This window comes from Marmota marmota, unplaced genomic scaffold, assembly GCF_001458135.2.
Source record: "Marmota marmota marmota unplaced genomic scaffold, marMar, whole genome shotgun sequence".
Classification (NCBI taxonomy): Eukaryota; Metazoa; Chordata; class Mammalia; order Rodentia; family Sciuridae; genus Marmota; species Marmota marmota.
Genome location: NW_026000174.1, coordinates 22,204,660 through 22,222,006, shown reverse-complemented (window position 1 = coordinate 22,222,006; position 17,347 = coordinate 22,204,660). Strand labels below are relative to the sequence as shown.

The 17,347-nt window shown below is 40.1% G+C and overlaps 1 protein-coding gene across 16 annotated transcripts in view; it reads left to right on the top strand.

The window, feature by feature from the left end:
- Dennd2b (DENN domain containing 2B) overlaps positions 1–17,347 on the top strand; it is a 152,314-nt gene that overhangs the window by 63,755 nt on the left and 71,212 nt on the right. The window contains exon 1 of one of the 16 annotated variants that reach the window (XM_015477604.2): positions 404–1,924. The exons of the other annotated variants lie outside the window; for them this stretch is intronic. The gene's annotated coding sequence lies outside the window, so the exon portion shown is untranslated. Of the gene's footprint in view, positions 1–403; positions 1,925–17,347 lie in introns of those variants that run through there. 16 annotated transcript variants of the gene reach the window in all.

Sequence of the window (17,347 nt, the reverse complement as noted above, 5' to 3'; positions counted from 1 at the left end):
ATCAGGCCACAACTTTGACTTCATGGAAATTGAACACTGACTAGTTTCTATAGTAGATACTTCTTTTTCTAAAGGGACTGATCCTGTAAATCAGGGTCCATGTTTCTGAAATGAAAATGTGCAGGGCATTTATTTATACATTCTTATTCCTTGGTGTTCAAGAGATCTGAGAGGCTGCTGAGATGGAATCGTTTGTGAAGAGCAGAGCAGGGTGAGATTGAATTTCAGATGTAGCATAGGTTTTTGACCCAGAGAGGAATTTATTTGGCAATTGAATTCTACTTTCCTGTCTCCCCATCTCTGTTTTTTTTTTTTAACTACTTTGCTTCTGAAGGAAAAGATCTGTGGCTAGAAGATTCCTTGAGAGGGTGTTTTTCAGATTATTATTATTATTATTATTATTTAAAGTTTTAGTTGCTTGTAGACATTATTTTATTTATTTTTATATGGTACTAAGGGTCAAAATGCTTCACACATGCTAGACAAGCTCTCTGCCACTGAGCTACAGCCCCAGCCTCCAGATTATTTTTTAACACTGACTTACTGAGCAGATTTACCATGAGCAGGGACATAGAGATTTTAGTTAGGGGATGAGACTGAAAAGATGGGCTGAGGTCAAAACTTAAAAGGGCCTGAATCATCCAGGACTTAAGGAAACACTACTCTTCTGAAAGCAGGAAAGGAACACATTAGGTTTTGGTTTGTAGAAAAGAAGCTGTAAGATCATGTGGAGGACTGTAAGACCTCTGAAGTGGAAGGAATCTAGTTTATCTCTTTAGGTTTCACTACAGAGGTGATATTTATTCTCTCAAATTTCATTTGGAATGGAAGATAGGGAAATTGGGTGGGGGTCTGAACTCCAGATTGCAGAATTCCCTGGAGGCTTAGAACAGTGGTTTTCAGACTTGAATATGCACCAAACCTGGAGAGCTAGTTTTTGATTTAATAAGTCTGAAGTGGAGCCTGAGAATTTGCGTTTTTAACAAATTTGGAAAATGCAGTGGTCTGTGGCACAGGGATTGAACCCCGCAGAGCTTAACCACTGAGCCACATCCTCAGCCTAATTGCCTAATCCCAGCTACTTGAGAGGCTGAGGCAGGAAGATCGAGTGTTTGAGGCTAGCTTTGCCCATATAGAGAGGCTCTAATCTGCCCCTCTATCCCCCCCAAAAGAGAAGGAAAATGAAAGTAAGAAAATTTGTAATTGATGCTGCTACTGTTGGTTAGGAACCTCACTTTGAGAACCACTCTTTAAGAGACTTGGCAGCTAAGAGGCAAAAGGAGGTTGAGAGCCAGATGTTAATTGGCGTTCTTCTACTAACCTAGAATTTCATGTCTGTTGAGTCTACGCTTCAGCAGTTGTTGGGTGGCTTGCCCTATAACATCCACAAAGCCTGGTGAAGGTCTGTGCCCTTACTCACAGCGACTCTTCCCATCACTTCCAGGCGAGGTTACCAGATGTGTATTTCTGAACAGCTGCTTTTCACATTTTTGGAAATATACCCATTGTGGGGCACTTTATACCATTAGGATAGGTGACATTTGTGCCATGAAAAGTGCCCCCCTCTTGTCCCCCGTCCTTGAGCATAGCCTCCTGGTTGGCAAGGCTGTTTGAAGAACTGAAAGCAAGCCCAACATTTCAGTTGTGTTCTTTTGATTAGCCAAGTTTACACAGGACATGCCTGGGAGATTATCTCTTTAGCGCAGGAGTTGAATTTCAAGGGCAAAGTCCACAGTTGGCTGTTGAAAGGCTGAGAACACCTGGAAGAGAGAATTTCACTTACCCAGGCCTCAGTGCCTCTTCCCACAGAGGTCAAGTTTTCTACTTGTTGCTGCCCAAGCAGGCGACCTTGGGATGTTTCTCTCTGAGCAGCATGGCTCCAGGCACTGCCCTTTGCCTTCTACTTCAGTGGCTGCGGCTTCAGGTGAGACCCTTGGGTTAGTAATATAAGCTGCCCTCACTTCCTTGGCATTCTCAGCTATTTAATCTTTTCCTGGTCTTGCTTCTCCCTTTGGGGGGAGGATCATCATTCTTCTCTTTGTGGTGAGCGACTCTCAGGTTTTCCCCTTGGCTCTTCTTTTCTTTAGCTTCCCTCATTATCCAGTGTAATTATAGAATTCTGTTGCCATGTAGGAAGGAGTGTTAAAGGTTGCCTGACCCAGTGTTGCCTCGTCTAAACATTGTTAGACACACCGGGATAAAGGAGGCAGCTGCTGCTAGTCTGAGACAACCAGCACAACCAGCCTGGGGTTCCTATCCCCAGTGCTCCCCCAGGATTGGAGGAGTCCATACATCCACACAATTGTAACCCATTCTTGGCACACTAGTTGGGAACTTGGAACTAGTTCCAGGGGCCTCAGAAACCTAAGGACTCATGATGGCAGAGTGAGGGCTAGGACTCAGGGCTTTCCACTTGTGCTGATTAGGGCTCTGCTGTGTAGTAACACAAGCACTACAGTGTGTCTCAGCTCAGCAAGCTGAAACATGAAGTTGTCTCAGGCTAAGTTTTTTTTCCTAACACGTTTTTTTTTTTGTTTGTTTGTTTTTTAAGTAATTAAAGCAACCCATGAGAAAATACAGAAGGTAGAAAATGTGCCTCTTCTAGAAAACCCATGCTCCAGAAATAGAATTACTGTTATATTTTTTAATGATACATTTAGATATATTAATTTTTACAAAAATATCATACTCTAATAAAAAATGGAAAATAATAATAAACATTGGTGAGGATATAGAGAAGTTAGAACCCTCAGACACTTTAGAGGTAGAAACGTCAGAGGTACAGCTTTATGGAAAATAGTTTGGCCACCGCTTTAAAAATTACCCTATGATCTAAAATTGCCCTATGATTCAGTGATTCTGCTCCTAGCTACACACCCCAAAGAATTGAAAACAGACTCAAATATCTGAATGCCGGTCTTCACTGTAGCATTATTCATAGTAGCCAAAAAGTGAAAACAACCCAACTGTTCTACTTCTAGATGTGTAAAAAACCAAAATGTGATGTATACATACAAATAATGGAATATTATTTGGCCATAAAAAGGATGAAATTTTGATATGCAACATGAATGAACCTTGAAAACATTGTGCCTAACTGAAATAAAATATCAAGAAATGGCAAATTTATAGAGAAAGAAAGTTCTCTGTTACTTGGAGCTTGGAGAGGGGAGAATAGGGAATTATTGCTTAACGGACGCAGTTTTGGGGATGATGAAAAGGTTTTTGAAACATTGGTGAAGGCTGCATGACACTGTCAGTGTAATTAATGTCGCAGAATTGTACACTTAATGGTTGAAGTGGCAAGGTTTGTATTAATACAGGAAAGAAAGATCATGCTCTACTCTGAAAATTTTTACCAAGGGTATTTTTCAATTCACCGAGGGTATTTTTCCATGTTAGTACATTACTTTGAACAGCACATTGTGTTTCTTCAGATGGATGTATCATAATTTGTTTAACCAAACCCCTAATGATGGACATTTGAGTTGTTTCCAGTTTTTCCTATTATAAAAGAGCTGCAACGAACAGCAGCACACAGCTGTTTTTGCCATGTGTTCTAGTACTTGCATTTCCTTAGGCAAAATTCCTAGAAGGGAAGATTTGATGATCAAAGGGTATGCTCATTTAAAATGTTAATAAATATTGCCAAACTGTTTGCCAAAGAAGTTGCATCAACTTAATTCTCATCAGCAGTATATAAAGGTGTTGTTTCTGCCACACCCTTGCCAACGTGAGTATTTAAAATTTTTCTTTTTGGTACCAGGGATTGAACCCCAAAGAGCTTAACCAATGAGCCACATCCCCAGCCCTTTTGAAAAAAAATATTTTGAGACAGGGTCTCACTAAGTTGATTAGGGCCTCATAATTTGCTGAGGCTGGCTTTCTGCCTCCTGAGCTGCTAGGATTATAGGTGTGTGCCACTGTGCCCAGCTAAATATTTTTAAGCTTTGCCAATCTGATAGGTGAAAAAACATTTCTTATTGTTATTTTATTTAGGATTTCTTGAATTATTAGTGAAATTTTGTCTGTTTTAATTCTTACTGGCACTTGTTTCTGTTCTTTTGCAATTTTTTTTTCTCTCAACTATGTTGTTCATTTTTCTGTTTTTTTTGGGGGGGGTTGGTGGTGGTGGTGCTGGGGATTGAACTCAGGGCCTCATACATGCTAAGCAAGTTTTATGCTACTGAGCTATATTCCAAGCCCCTGGTTATTATTGTTATTATTATTTTGTAGATTTGTAAGAAATTTTACATACATATTACATTAGAACTCTGGCATATATGTTACTGATGTTTTCCCCCCAGTTAAATTTTTTTTCTGAGTTTGTTTATGCCAATTCTTTGCATTTCACATGTTTTAAATTTTTATATAGGCAAAAGAATGATATTTTCCTTTATGGTGTTTTTTTACCCCCTTCATGGCTTTTGAGTTGAATTTTTTGTGATACTTTTCTTAATGTTGGGGAATCATTGTATCAGTTCCCTAGGAAGAACTTCACAGTGAAGTAAATCCTGTATTGAGTCGTGTTAACACTAGGCCTAGATATTGTGACACATCCTCTCTCTTAAATCATTCCTGGTTTGATGAACTCATCCTGGCTTAAGTGGGAACATAGGTGAACATCAGGGACATAGTGACAGAATTGTCAGTGGGTCAAAGTCCCAAGGAGTAGTAAGACCCTGAAAAGGTGTGACTATAAGAGGGGAAGAGCAGGAAGATGTGAAGAAATGTGGCTGCTTAGAGGATAGATCAAGGCAGATTTTAAATAGTCATACATAATAGAGGGATTCATTTTGACATAATCATAAATGCATGGATTATGATTTGCTCCATTTCAGTTCCTAGTACTTCTTCTTTTCCTCCCTCCCCCAGTTTGCCTTCTTCTAGTCTACAGTTCTCCTTATATTATTTATTATTATTTTTTAAATCGATGCTTTATAAATACACATAAAGGTGAAATTCACTGTGGTATATTCATACATGTAATAGCATAATTTGGTCAGTTTCAGATTTTTGAAGTGAGAAAAGAAAGAAGAATACTGTTTATTGATGACTTTATAACATTAAATTAATCGGGTTCCACTTAACTATATTTTGTTTTATGTTATTATTATTTGGGGTAGGGAGTACTGAGGATTGAACCTAGGGTGCTTACCACTGTGCTATGTCCCTAACTTTTTAAATTTTTTTTTTTTAAATTTTTGAGACAGAGTCTCCCTAAGTTGCCCAGGTTGGCCTTGAACTTGCAGTCTTCCTTTCATGCCTCAGCCTCTCAAGTCTCTGGGATTACAGATGTGCCACCACTGCGCCTGGCTGTGGCCTGACTGTATTTTAAAAGGCAACTTTTAGTGCTGGGTTAGCCTAGGGTTGCCCTTCCTGAGGGTTATGAACCCAGAAGAGAAATCCTTAGAATCAGAGTATAAATAGAATTCTGAAACTGACAGAATTTGAGAGACTTGAGGAGAATAGAACTGAGCTGGCAGTATTTCTGCTCCTTTAACCAGGAGCTTAGACAGAAATATTAAGGAAATGGGTGAAGTAAGGAAGCAGAAGGAGAAAGGATTCAGATCCACATTCATTAGGCCCCTTCAGGGACAGCTGCATGGTGACATACACCGGACATTATTGTTTGGTGGACGAGGCATATCAAAGACCAGTTTACTGCAGTGGGATCTTGGGCCACTGCAGACGCAGCTCTGGGAGGAAAGGGTTGATTCAGTCATGGTGGGGCAGGGAACTTCTGAACAGTCAGGGCAGAGTGAGGAGAGTCAAGATGAGAGTCAAGGGGAGCTCTTGACAGGCTGGATCTACCAGTGTCCTGCCTACCAAACCCTACCCCCAAACATATTGGCAATTGTTTTACTATTATCTCTTGGTTCTGGGTGGCTTGCTTGGGGTCCTGTCATGTAGTTTTAGTTGGTTAGGTTGGGCTGCAGTTATCTGAATGCTTGCAGACCTCCATGTGTGGCAAGTGAACTGGGAATGTTGGAGCCTCTGGGGGTCCTCAGTTCACTTGCTTGCTCTTTCTTTTCTCTCACAGTTTTCTTTCTCTCACCACCGCCCACCCCGGTAGTTATTGCTCCACATGGTCCCTTGCTTAGCAGCATCAGGGCTACTCGAGTTATTATGAGGTGGCTCACAACCTGAGAGCAAATGCCCCTAGAGACACAGGCAGAGGTTGCATGGCTTTTATTTCCCCTAGTGTTGGAAGTTACACACATCCTGACATAGACCACATTGTGTTCCTTGAGGTAGTGACAAAGGCCTGCCTAGTTCAAGGAGAGAGGAATATCATTTTGATGACTTGTTTTGAAATTACCATAACCATACAGAGAAAGAAATTTTAATTTTAAGCTATAGGACATTGTTTTTTTTTAGATTTAATTCATTGTTTATCATCTTCAAAATATTACCAAAGGTTCTTAATAATACCTGAAGTATTGTTTACGTAATAATTAAATCCCCTCACTTTTCCAGCTTAATTTATTTTAAAAGGAAACATTATCTCACTTTCTTAAAGTGAAGAATTAGTATTACAGAAGGTAACCTTTATATTCACCTTATAGTAAATACAATGAAAACAAAAAATAGTTTAAAAATTTTAGCAAAAACTGCTGCCAGTGAAAGTCCCCTCTCATTAAGAGATTATCAAGTGTTCAGAAGATAAAGATGGCAGCAAGTAGAGACTTTCTCCTTAACCTAATGAAAAGGTTTGGAGAATTGGAAAGTGAATGACTTATTGTGTTGTGGTTCCTGCCACTTAATGCTGTGTGTGATGTACCATGTCATATGTTGAGTGCCAGGTAGTTCCTCACATTTTGGGAAACCTGCTGGGGCAGTGGAGCTGCTAAAAAATTTTTTAACACTGATGTGGTTAAATATGCATTTTTAGAAAGATGCAAAGAAAAAAGGGTAGGAGTAGAGTGAAGAAAGTAAAACTGGAGCAAAGAGATGATTTTTGGAAGATTGTTGCAGCAAGTCAAGTGGTCTTGTTGATGGTCAAGTCTGAGTTAAAGAGTGGCAGGGACTGAAGGCGAGACTAAGTCATCGAGAAGAGAATTTGCAGTACTTGGTGATAGATTGAACTAGAGCAGAAGGAGAACGAAAAGGCAGGGATGACTTGTAGAAACTTGGGTGACTTTGTGGAAAAACTGGAGGAGGGGGGAGTGTTTTTTTAGGGGTGGAGTGGGAAGTGAAGAGCTTAGTTTTGGACATTCCTTTTTATTTTTTAACATAAATTCACTTTTCACTTTATGGATTTGTCTGATCATTCTTTGGGTGTTGTTCAGGTTAGGTTGTTCCCCCACCCCCACCGCCCCTCATGTTTTCTATAAACTGTAAATTAGATGGAGAGGCTTGATTGGATTGAGGTTAAACATTTTCAGAAAAATATCTTTATAGATGATGCAGTGGGTCACAGGCACATGATTTCTGGCTCTCTATTTTTTTAATTATGTTTTTAGTTCTAGATGGACACAATACCTCCAGTTTATTTATTTTTTTATGTGGTGCTGAGGATAAAACCCAGTGCCTCACATATATTCTGCAAGCACTCGACTGCTGAGCGACAACTCCAGCCCCTTCTCTCTATTCTTGATGCTAAATGTGGTTACTGGTTAAAGTAATCCAGCCAAATTTCTCATTGTAAAATTATAGTTTTCATTTTGTGACTAGCAGGCAACCTATGGGTGACTTTTGGCACATTCCCATTAATCTTTCACTTAAGTCCTTTTATTTTTTAAGCCTTTTATTATGGAAAATGTCAAACATACTTAACAGCAGAAAAAGGAAATGATAAACACCCTTTTATTCACCATTTGGCTTCTACTATTATCAACATATGTACTAGTTTGTTTTATTTCTGTTTTTGTCTACTACTCCACCTTCTTCACCGGCTTTTTTGAAGCAAATTCCAGGCATTGTACAATTTCATACATAAATACTTTAGAATATCTCTAAGAGACCATTCAGATGTGTTTAGACATGTTGATTTCTGGTCAGCAATTTTTAGTTGCAATGACAAAGGAACAGAAAATCAGTGATTGGACTGATTCAGAGTCAGGGCTTTTTAGGTTCATAGAGTAGAAGGAAAGAGGGAGAGGCGATGGATTCTAGCCTGGATGGACAGAAAGGAAAGGCCAGGAGATGGCTGATATAAGCTGAGGAAAAAGGGGAAGGACTGAGGACAGCAGAGATCTGGCTAAGGTAAAAGAGCAACTGCTGGGTATTAAGAAGGTCCAGAGATAGGCAGGAAGGAAAATAGTGGCCACATGGAAGGATTTTAGAGATCTATAGTCTGAAATGATAAGGTCCAAGATTTGTACATGACTAAAGTGGAAGTAAAATTGAAGTCAGGGAGTCAGTCGTGAGACCAGGGTTTCTAAATGGTTATAGGTATTGAAGTTACCGGTATGAAGAGCAAGCTGTCAGAGAGCCTGTATTTTAGGACAGATGGTGTGTGATTCTTTTGGGAGTTTGAAAGGATGGTGTAGCTGCCTAAAAGCCAAGCTGGGGCACTGTCGAAGGTTAGAAACCTGTTCAGTGGCAAGAGAAGACAAAGTGAGAAAAACACAAAATAGGATTTTGCATAGCTGACAAATCTGTTGTGCTCTATGACATTGCTGTCCACTCATTGGGATGGGGCAAAACTAAAAGGGAAGAGGGTCAGTAGGGAGAAGGCGAAGAGTTGTGGTATGTGAGTGGGAGTTGAAGCAGGAGACCTTTAGAGGAAATACACTCAGGCACTTAAGTATTGCCAGCGTTAGGGAGGTTGGCCAGGGAGCCCCTGCTCACTGCTTTATCTCTGAGGAATTGCTTTGTGTAGTGGCCCTGATGTGTTTTTGATTGGGGTTTGTGTTACTAGCCAATCTTTGCCAGAATTTCTTTTATGTTCTTTACACTTTGCTTATAGGGTTTGGATGCGGCGGGGGTCTGTAAAGGGAGTGCTTGTCCCTCTGGATAAAGTAACTTTCAGCATTTTCTTGCTGCTGATGACCTCTGTCTACTAAATTTCTGGAAAACCAGTGAAGTCCTGGACCGGAGCCTTTTTCTGAACCCAGCTTTGTGTCTAAAGTACCAGGGAAGAAATGTATCTCCTAGATAGTAGCTTTCAGGCTTATAGGAAAGAAACATGTAGTAGGTTTCAGAGTTTTAGAGAACTTAGATTTAAAGTCTTAGATTTGTGGATGAACTAGACATAAAAACCTGAAATGGAATTCCTCTTCTCAAAGATAATATTTCTTAGAAGAATGCTTTGAGGATGGTCATCACTGAAGGAGAAGCAATGAAAAGGGAGCTGGGAAAAAGGAAGGCCCACCTGCCAGATACCAGATCTCCTTGATGGTAATGCGAAGGAGCCTGAGTCCAGGCAGGATGATTCTCACTTGCCAAACACCTCTGTTTAGAGGAGCAACTGATCCATGTCGCTTTATGAATTTTGATATGAGAGAAAAGTTTTTCTATTTAGCTGTTTGGAGTTCATTGCCTGCTGGCTTTGCCCACATGCACATGTGTGTAGTGGTAATGTCAGCTCTGCTTTATCCATCTTTTCCTGAAGGACAAGGTTGTGATTTATTTACGAATACTACCTTAAAACATATAGAATATTTTCACATATAGAATATTTTCACATACAGTATTTCTTCAGATTTATATTCTGTCTTTCCAGAAGAGGAATTGATGTGGCTAGCTACAGAAGACATAATAAAAACAACACCCCCTGTACATTTCATAGGATTGTAGAAGGAAGGGAAATTTTGAATTCTGGCTTCTCCTTTTACTAGCTATACAACTTTGGGCTTTGGTTTCTTATTTTGGTAAAATAGAATTAGAAACATTGACCTCATAGGATTGTTTCAGAGTATTAAATGAATCAACATAATTAACACATGGGAACAATGCTTGGCACACAGTAGATGACTGGTAAAGGGAGGCCCTAATCCTGTTAATAACAGAGTAACAGATAACGGGCACCAAGGAAAAGAAGAGCACGCAAATGTCTGGGTTTTGTTCATCATTGTGGATTCTGTGAAAGACTTTCCACCCTGACTTCCTTACAGTCTGTGGAGTCAGTCTCTCAAGGCGGGTAAAGATTTTTTTTTTTCAAGTTTTATATTTTAGTGAAATTTATTTGGATATCTAAGGTGATGTTGAACAAACAATATTAGATATTCTTTTTATTAACAAAAATGTACATTTTGTTTTCTTGTTTTTACAACCACAGCCATTTTCTTACCATTTTTACAACGAATGCTTACGCAGTGTTGATTTCCTATAGAGTCTTATAGAGATTGCTGATAAAATTCAAATGTATTACATAAAATTGCATCTTGGTGAAAACTATTATGTAAGAAGCTGGGCTAATGGCATCTATGTGGCTCTTTGGTGATCTGATAGAAAAATGAAGTTTAAAATACCCAGGGACACAGATATATATCCCCCCCCGCCTTAGATGGTCATCTTTAAATATCTTCTCTTTCTGCTGGAATTTCTTAAGAGTTTGGTGGTAATTCAAGGCCCTGAGTTCTATATGCTATGCTCTCTACTCTGTATTTCCAACTAAAGGCAGATTTGTAGACTTTGGGTAACAAAAGAATTGACTTTCTACCAGCAAGTTAGAGCCATATAACTTTTTATTTCACCCTTTTTATAGCTCTGGGAGAGAAGGGGATTGACCTAATATTTGATTCCCTCTCAAGTACCAGGTATTGGGCTTTTCCTCCATTTACCAGCAGGAGGTTGGCTCAGTGATAAGAGAACAGGTGAACAAGCCCTTTGTATGTGTCTCCTCTTTTCTGCCATCTCTTGGATCATAGAAGGTAGGCAGAGATTGCCCTTTCCTTTATCTTTGTAACTCTTTTGGATCTGAAAGTAATCCAGCCCAAGCCTGGGGTATTTGCTGAACAAAACCCACATCAGAAATAAATCATGAGATTATAGTGACCAGGGAGAGGCCCTAAATGGGAAAGGGTGATTATTCCAGAGGCTATAAAACAAGGCAGGCAGGTGACTACCTCTCAGCGTACCAGGTACTTCTTTTCTATGTCATCCTTTTTAGATAGCATGAAGGGGGGTTTGAGCCACAGAAGAATTTGAATGTCTTTTTTGTTTTTTCTTGTGTTGTTTCCTCTTTGCAGCAGTGATTCCAGGAAACTGGAAAAAACTTCCATGATCTATATCAGTTTTTAATGTAAGAAAAAGCTGCAGCTGGTTTTTCATTGTCATAGGGCATATTCAGGTTTTGGAACTTGGGGATGAAGCTGAGTATAGGAATATAGGCAGCTGGCTCCCTGGACAAGATGCACAGTCTTGAAAGTAGAAGGTTGGCTTTATTTCAGTGGACATCGGAGGCATCTCGGGTGATTGACCTTCGTGTGGTTTCTTAACAGCTAGTCTACCCTCTGTGGGCTTGTGTTAGGGGGTACTATACATAGAAGGAGGACATACATGCAGATACCATCTGTCCTAGTTCTCAGATGCCCCACAGCTAGTACTTCCTAAGTTCAGGTTTTTAGGTGTTTCACATTTGCGTAAATGCTAGCCTGGCTTGTGGTTACCATCTGGCTCATCAGCCTTCTTCACTGTGTTCCTTGAGCTTCTCTAGTCTTTATCATTAATTGTAGAGAAATAGAGTTGCTCCCTGTGCAGACTTGACCCAGGCCACTTTGAGGCCTTTGCTTTTGTTTTCTGAGTCACCCTCCTTGTCACAGATGGCTCAGTCTTAGGCTTTATGGGGTATTTACAAACAGCTTTCTTTCCACTACTCCAGAAAGAGCTGAGCTCCATGTCAGGTTCAGAGTCTGTGAAGTGGAGAGTTAATTAATATAAAATTTTTGGGAACTGTGCCATTTTCTCTGTCTTGTACCTTGCCGTTCAGTTATGAGCAGCTCTTCCAGTCAACCTCCTACCTTCTTCATTCTTGTTACTGAAAATTCTTAACCTAGATGAAATCTTTAAGCCTTGCTCTTCCTCCCAACTCTCATTTTTGTAGAGGTTTTGTTACAATTCTGTCTACAGCATTTTTCTTTTTCCTCTAATATTTTTCACGATTCCAGGTAAAACACATCGGCTATTGGCAGAACAGTTTGTCCTTATTTCCTTTTCTTTACTTTTTCTTTTTGAACTTTATTGATTTTTATTTAATAATAAAACAAATACGTGTTCATCGAAGAATATAGGGAATAACACAAATATTAAGAAGAAGGTAAAAATCACATAATTTGTTAATTTTTTTTGGTATATATTTTTCTTTTGCATTTCTTTTTTTTTTTTTTAAGAGAGAGGAGAGGGAGGGAGAGAGAGAGAGAGAGAGAGAGAGAGAGAGAGAGAGAGAGAGAGAGAATTTATTTATTTATTTTTAGTTTTTCAGCGGACACAACATCTTTGTTTGTACGTGGTGCTGAGGATCGAACCCGGGCCACATGCATGCCAGGCGAGCGCGCTACCGCTTGAGCCACATCCCCAGCCCGCATTTCTTTCATATATGTTGTTTATATATATTTTTTTCAAATATGGCATCATTTTGCACTTATGTGTTGTAGCCTACTTTTTTTTTTTGGTTCCAGGGGTGGAACCCACAGGCACTTAACTACTGAGCCATATCCCTAGCTCTCCCACCCCCTAATTTTTTTGACTAACACTTTTTCTTGAATATATTCCACAAAGAGAATATATAGAGCTACTTTATAATGTTGATTGCTGCATGTAATTCCATTATATGAATGAATGATTATTTATTTAACTGATCTCCTGATGATAGTCTTTTGGGTTATTTTTGTTATTTTGTTATTAAAGGCTGAGAAGTAAATGTCTTTATATAAATATAGCTGTGCCTACTTGTGTAACTTCAGGATAGTTATTTCTAAATGTTTCTGAAAATGGGATTAACTGGTTCAAATGGTACGTAACATTAATTTTTTTTTTTTTTTTTTTTTTTTTTTTGGTACTGGGGATTGAACCTAGGGACACTCAACAACAGAGCTATATCCCCAGCCCTTTTTATTTTTGGATAGGATCTTGATAAGTTGTCTTGGATGGCTTTGAATATGTGATACTCCTACTTCAGCCTACCAGTTAGCTGGGATTATAGGCATGAACCACTGTGCTGAGCTTAATTATTTTTTTTTTAATCAAATGTAGATAACTAAGGGCATGGGATGGAACTCAGAGGTAGAGGCCCCTGGGTTCAATTCACAGTACTAAAAAAAAAAAAAATGTGTTCTAACTTTTGTGTATTACAGATTGTTATAATGAGCATCCCTGGATGTATTAGGACTGTGCAAGAGCTTATGTATGCTAGCTACCTAGAAATGGAATTGCTATATAGTAGGATGTAAGATTCTTTTTTTGGTCTATGGTTTGTGTTTTAACTTGGTATAGGATGCCATTGTAAGCATGTATTTTTTAGAGCTTTTGATATACACAGTCATGAGCTGCAAAACAATATTTCAGTTAATAAGGAACTATGTATATGATGGTGGTCCCATAAGATTATACTGGCTAGGGTTGGGATTGTGGCTCAGTGGTAGAGTGCTCGCCTAGCACGGGCGGGACCCGGGTTCGATCCTCAGCACCACATAAAAATAAAGGCATTGTGTTGTGTCCATCTACACCTAAAAAATAAAAAAAATTTTAAAAAAGATTATACTGGCTAATGATAGGTAGCCATCTTAGTTTGTGTCAGTACATTCTATGATGTTGACATGACAATGACAAAATCACCCAACAATGCATTTCTCAAAACGTATCCCTGTCATTAAGTGACACATGACTGTGTGTTTGTATTTCTGTATTGTCCTCCAGAAAAAATTGTGCTGGTCTGCAGTAAATCTGACAGTATCTTTATCATCTTGTCCAGTGTAATAAACAAAAAGTGGTATTGCCAATTGTTTTTTACCTTTTTTCTTGAGCAGTCCTGCCTCTTTATTATATTTGAGAGCTGGCTTTTCCCTGTGACTCACTTGTCTTGTGATTTTCTCCAACGAAGCCACTTCTTCTCCTCCCTTGACTCCCACTGTGTGCTCCCTGACATGGTTCCCAAGTCCTGCCTGACAACCTTTCCCATGAGAAGTTAGTCCTTCCCTTCACTTATATCACCTTTCCTCATTCTTGCTGCTTTTACCTACCTTTTCACTTCGCATTCATTGCTTTCAACCTTCTTTGTGTGTCCCCTTTTTGGCATAATTAGGACGTGGGGATTCACACTAAGAATCGAATCCTTAAATGCTCTGGACTCTCAATCCCCTAGATTTTTTTTTTTTTTTTTTTAGCTCTAAGGACTTCATTTTCATTACTCTTAAGGTACCTGCAGCATGGTCATACCTTTGGCTTCATCGCTTGAAGCAGTTCCACTTTCAGTATCCACTGGAATTCCCTTCCCTCCCATCCTCTGTTCATGTATACCTTCCATTCCTTCTTTGATCCTCCCAACAGCTGGTTCTACAACTCCCTTCCTGCATGGATAGCTGCTTACCTATTCTGCGAACTGTTGACTTATTTTTCTGTTTAGCTTGAACCTCAAAAGAGGAGAATTTCTGTCATGTACTTGTTGATTACCTCACTTTTTTCTCTCCCTTTTTCTTCCTAATCATGATCAGATTATTCTGTTGAAGCCTGTAGACTTGAATACTGCTTAAGTGCAGTCCCTAGCCCATCATTCCTTTCTCAGAAAATTTCTGTGATTCCCTAGAGAGAAAAGCTATGATCCTTAATTTGATTTTGAAGGCCATTAGATCTGACATTTCTGTCTTTCTTCTTGATCTGTTTTCAGCTAAGCTTCCAACAGTTCGAGCATCTTGTTGTTCTTCATATGTCTTCTACTTTTCTGCCCCTGAGCCTTTGCTCATATAATTCCATCTCCCCAGGAATGGCCCTTTATTCTAGTACTTTTTGATCTTCTAGGTCCAGTGCAAGGACCATACTCTCCCTGAAGCCTTCAATCTTTTATTTGAAAATAATCTCTCTCTACCCAAGTCCACAGCATTTCTTCTCTCTAATGGCATATCTCTAAGACCACTTAATTCATCTCTAATGGCACTTCAAATAGTCTTCATGGCATTTATTAGATTTATAAGTCTCTGTATCCACCCAGGGATATAGCAATGTAAGCTTCCAAGGATGGACCCATGTCCAGTGCATTTTGATGCCCAAAGAGCTCTAAGGACATTAATGTCTATTTGCTTGCTGTTTGGTATGTATTAGTTGAATGTCCATGTGATTGTGTGAATGGGAGGAGGAAAGACTATTACCCTGGCTTAGCAGGAACTGATATTGTTCTGAGACCCTTCTTCTGTTCTGGTGAGTAGACAACCACCCTCATGGCTTGACCTCATGGTCAAGCTCTGGTCCACATTGCGGCTGAGAGAGCCTGAGTTCTTGAGTACCAAGAACTCCATCAGGATATTTTGGGGGTTTGGAGTTTAGGGGGTTATGCTGGCTACATTCTATACACTGTAGGGAAGAGGATTTCAGAGTAGTACAACAAAAGGAAACACTGAGCATGCTTTTGGTAGAGGTAGGTGCAGAGGGGCTGCAGAACATGGTGACTCTGAGGGTGAGGGTTTATTTTCATCAAGAGAGACCAGTTTAGGCAGGAGGATCATGAATTCATAGCTAGCCTCAGCAACTTAGTGAGGCACTTAGCAACTCAGCAAGATCCCATCTCTAAAATATTAAAAAGGCCTGGGAATGTGGCTCATTGATTAAGCACCCCTGGGTTCAATCCTCAATACCCCAAAAAGAGAGACCCATTTCTTACCCACTTACTTCCTGGGCTTGAGGCTTAGTGGGATATGAGAAAAACACTACAGGAATAATATTTGCCCTTCTTCCTGCCTTTGAACCTTGAGTCACAAACTCTTCACCTCAAATAGCCTTCTGTCTCATTTTGTTTGTCTACTGTTGTGCTTTAAGGCCAGGCTTACTTCCCTTTCCTACAGAAATCCTACCCTGAGCTGTTCTATCCCTGGCACCCCCACTTGGGTTATAGGGTGCTTTTAGTCAGTATCCCCCACTTGGATTGTTTGCTATTGTGTCTTGTTTCCCTGCCTTAACCTGTGAGCTTCTTGAATACAAGAATCACCTCAGTTTTTGACTCTCTGATGAAAGTAAAGTAGTGATTAAATAATTCCTGTTGGTGTTATTAAGAGCCAAATGTTGGAACTTGGGATGATCTGCAGCAAATAAACTGAAGATGGGAAATTACATGAAAGTAAAATAGCCTTGGTTGGTTCTCCAGAATTTGTCTGGGGAGGCAGTGCTTGTTCATCTTTCAGTCTCCCAATGTCCAAAGGAGGAGAGTTGGTTTCCTGAATTCTGGCCACTTGAAGCTCTGCCTTCTACAGTAGCCAGGGTCCATGCAGGTGAGAGAATGAGGTGTCAGGGCATGAACTACATACAGGGAAGAAGAGCGGGGTGTGATTGCTGGGGTCCTGCTCAACAGTGACTTATTGGCACCATACCGCCTGGCCCCCTAGGACATAGGAGCTCTCAGCACACATGGTCGATTGAGGCTGGAAAGATCCTTCACCAGCCTCTTTCCTTAGCTGGAAGCAGGACCAGGAACAGCAAGCCAGTTGGCAGACTTGCCTTTTCTGCTTTAAAGTACTTTGTTCCTGTTGCTAACAACAGAGATGGTTAGTATAAATAAAACACAGACACACAGGCACATAGACACATATGTGCAGACTGAAAATTTGAGTTGTCAGGAGCAGGGGGAGGAACTGGAGTGGATAGGGACTGAAAATAAGTAGCTGGGTCTGAGAAGGTGCTTAGGGTGTCGTAGGTTGGTGACGGATTGACCAATAGTGCAAGCTATGTGGGAGGACCCTCTGAAGGCAGTTAAGTAGGAGAGGTCTAAATGCTTCAGGCTTCAGAGACTTGTTATAGTTGGATGCAGATCTTTACGCAGACTGACACTCCTCTGAGGTAGACACTAGTGATCTGAGGGCTGATGGCAACTTCTTTCCTCTGCCCTGCTCTTTCTTTAAGGCTTTACTTACTGATCTCTGAAAGTGCTTGCATGTGGTGTATGTGGATCAGCAGCAGCTGTGGCCTTACGAGCTGACCTGACTTATAAAAGCCACCTAAGGCATTGTGGCTTAGGCCTGTAGTCCCAGACTCAGGAGGCTGAGGCAGGAGGATTGCAAGGCCCTAAGCAACTTAGCAAGATCCTGTCTCAAAAAAATAAAATAAAATAAATAAATAAAAGGGGCTGAGGAAGTAGCTCAGTGGTAAAGCACCCTGGGTTCAATCTGCAGGACCCTCTGCCCCACAACAAAGAAAAAAACCAACTAGGTCTTTACCCCTAACCATGAGCTTGTTATTTTGGGTAAACTCTAGGAAGATA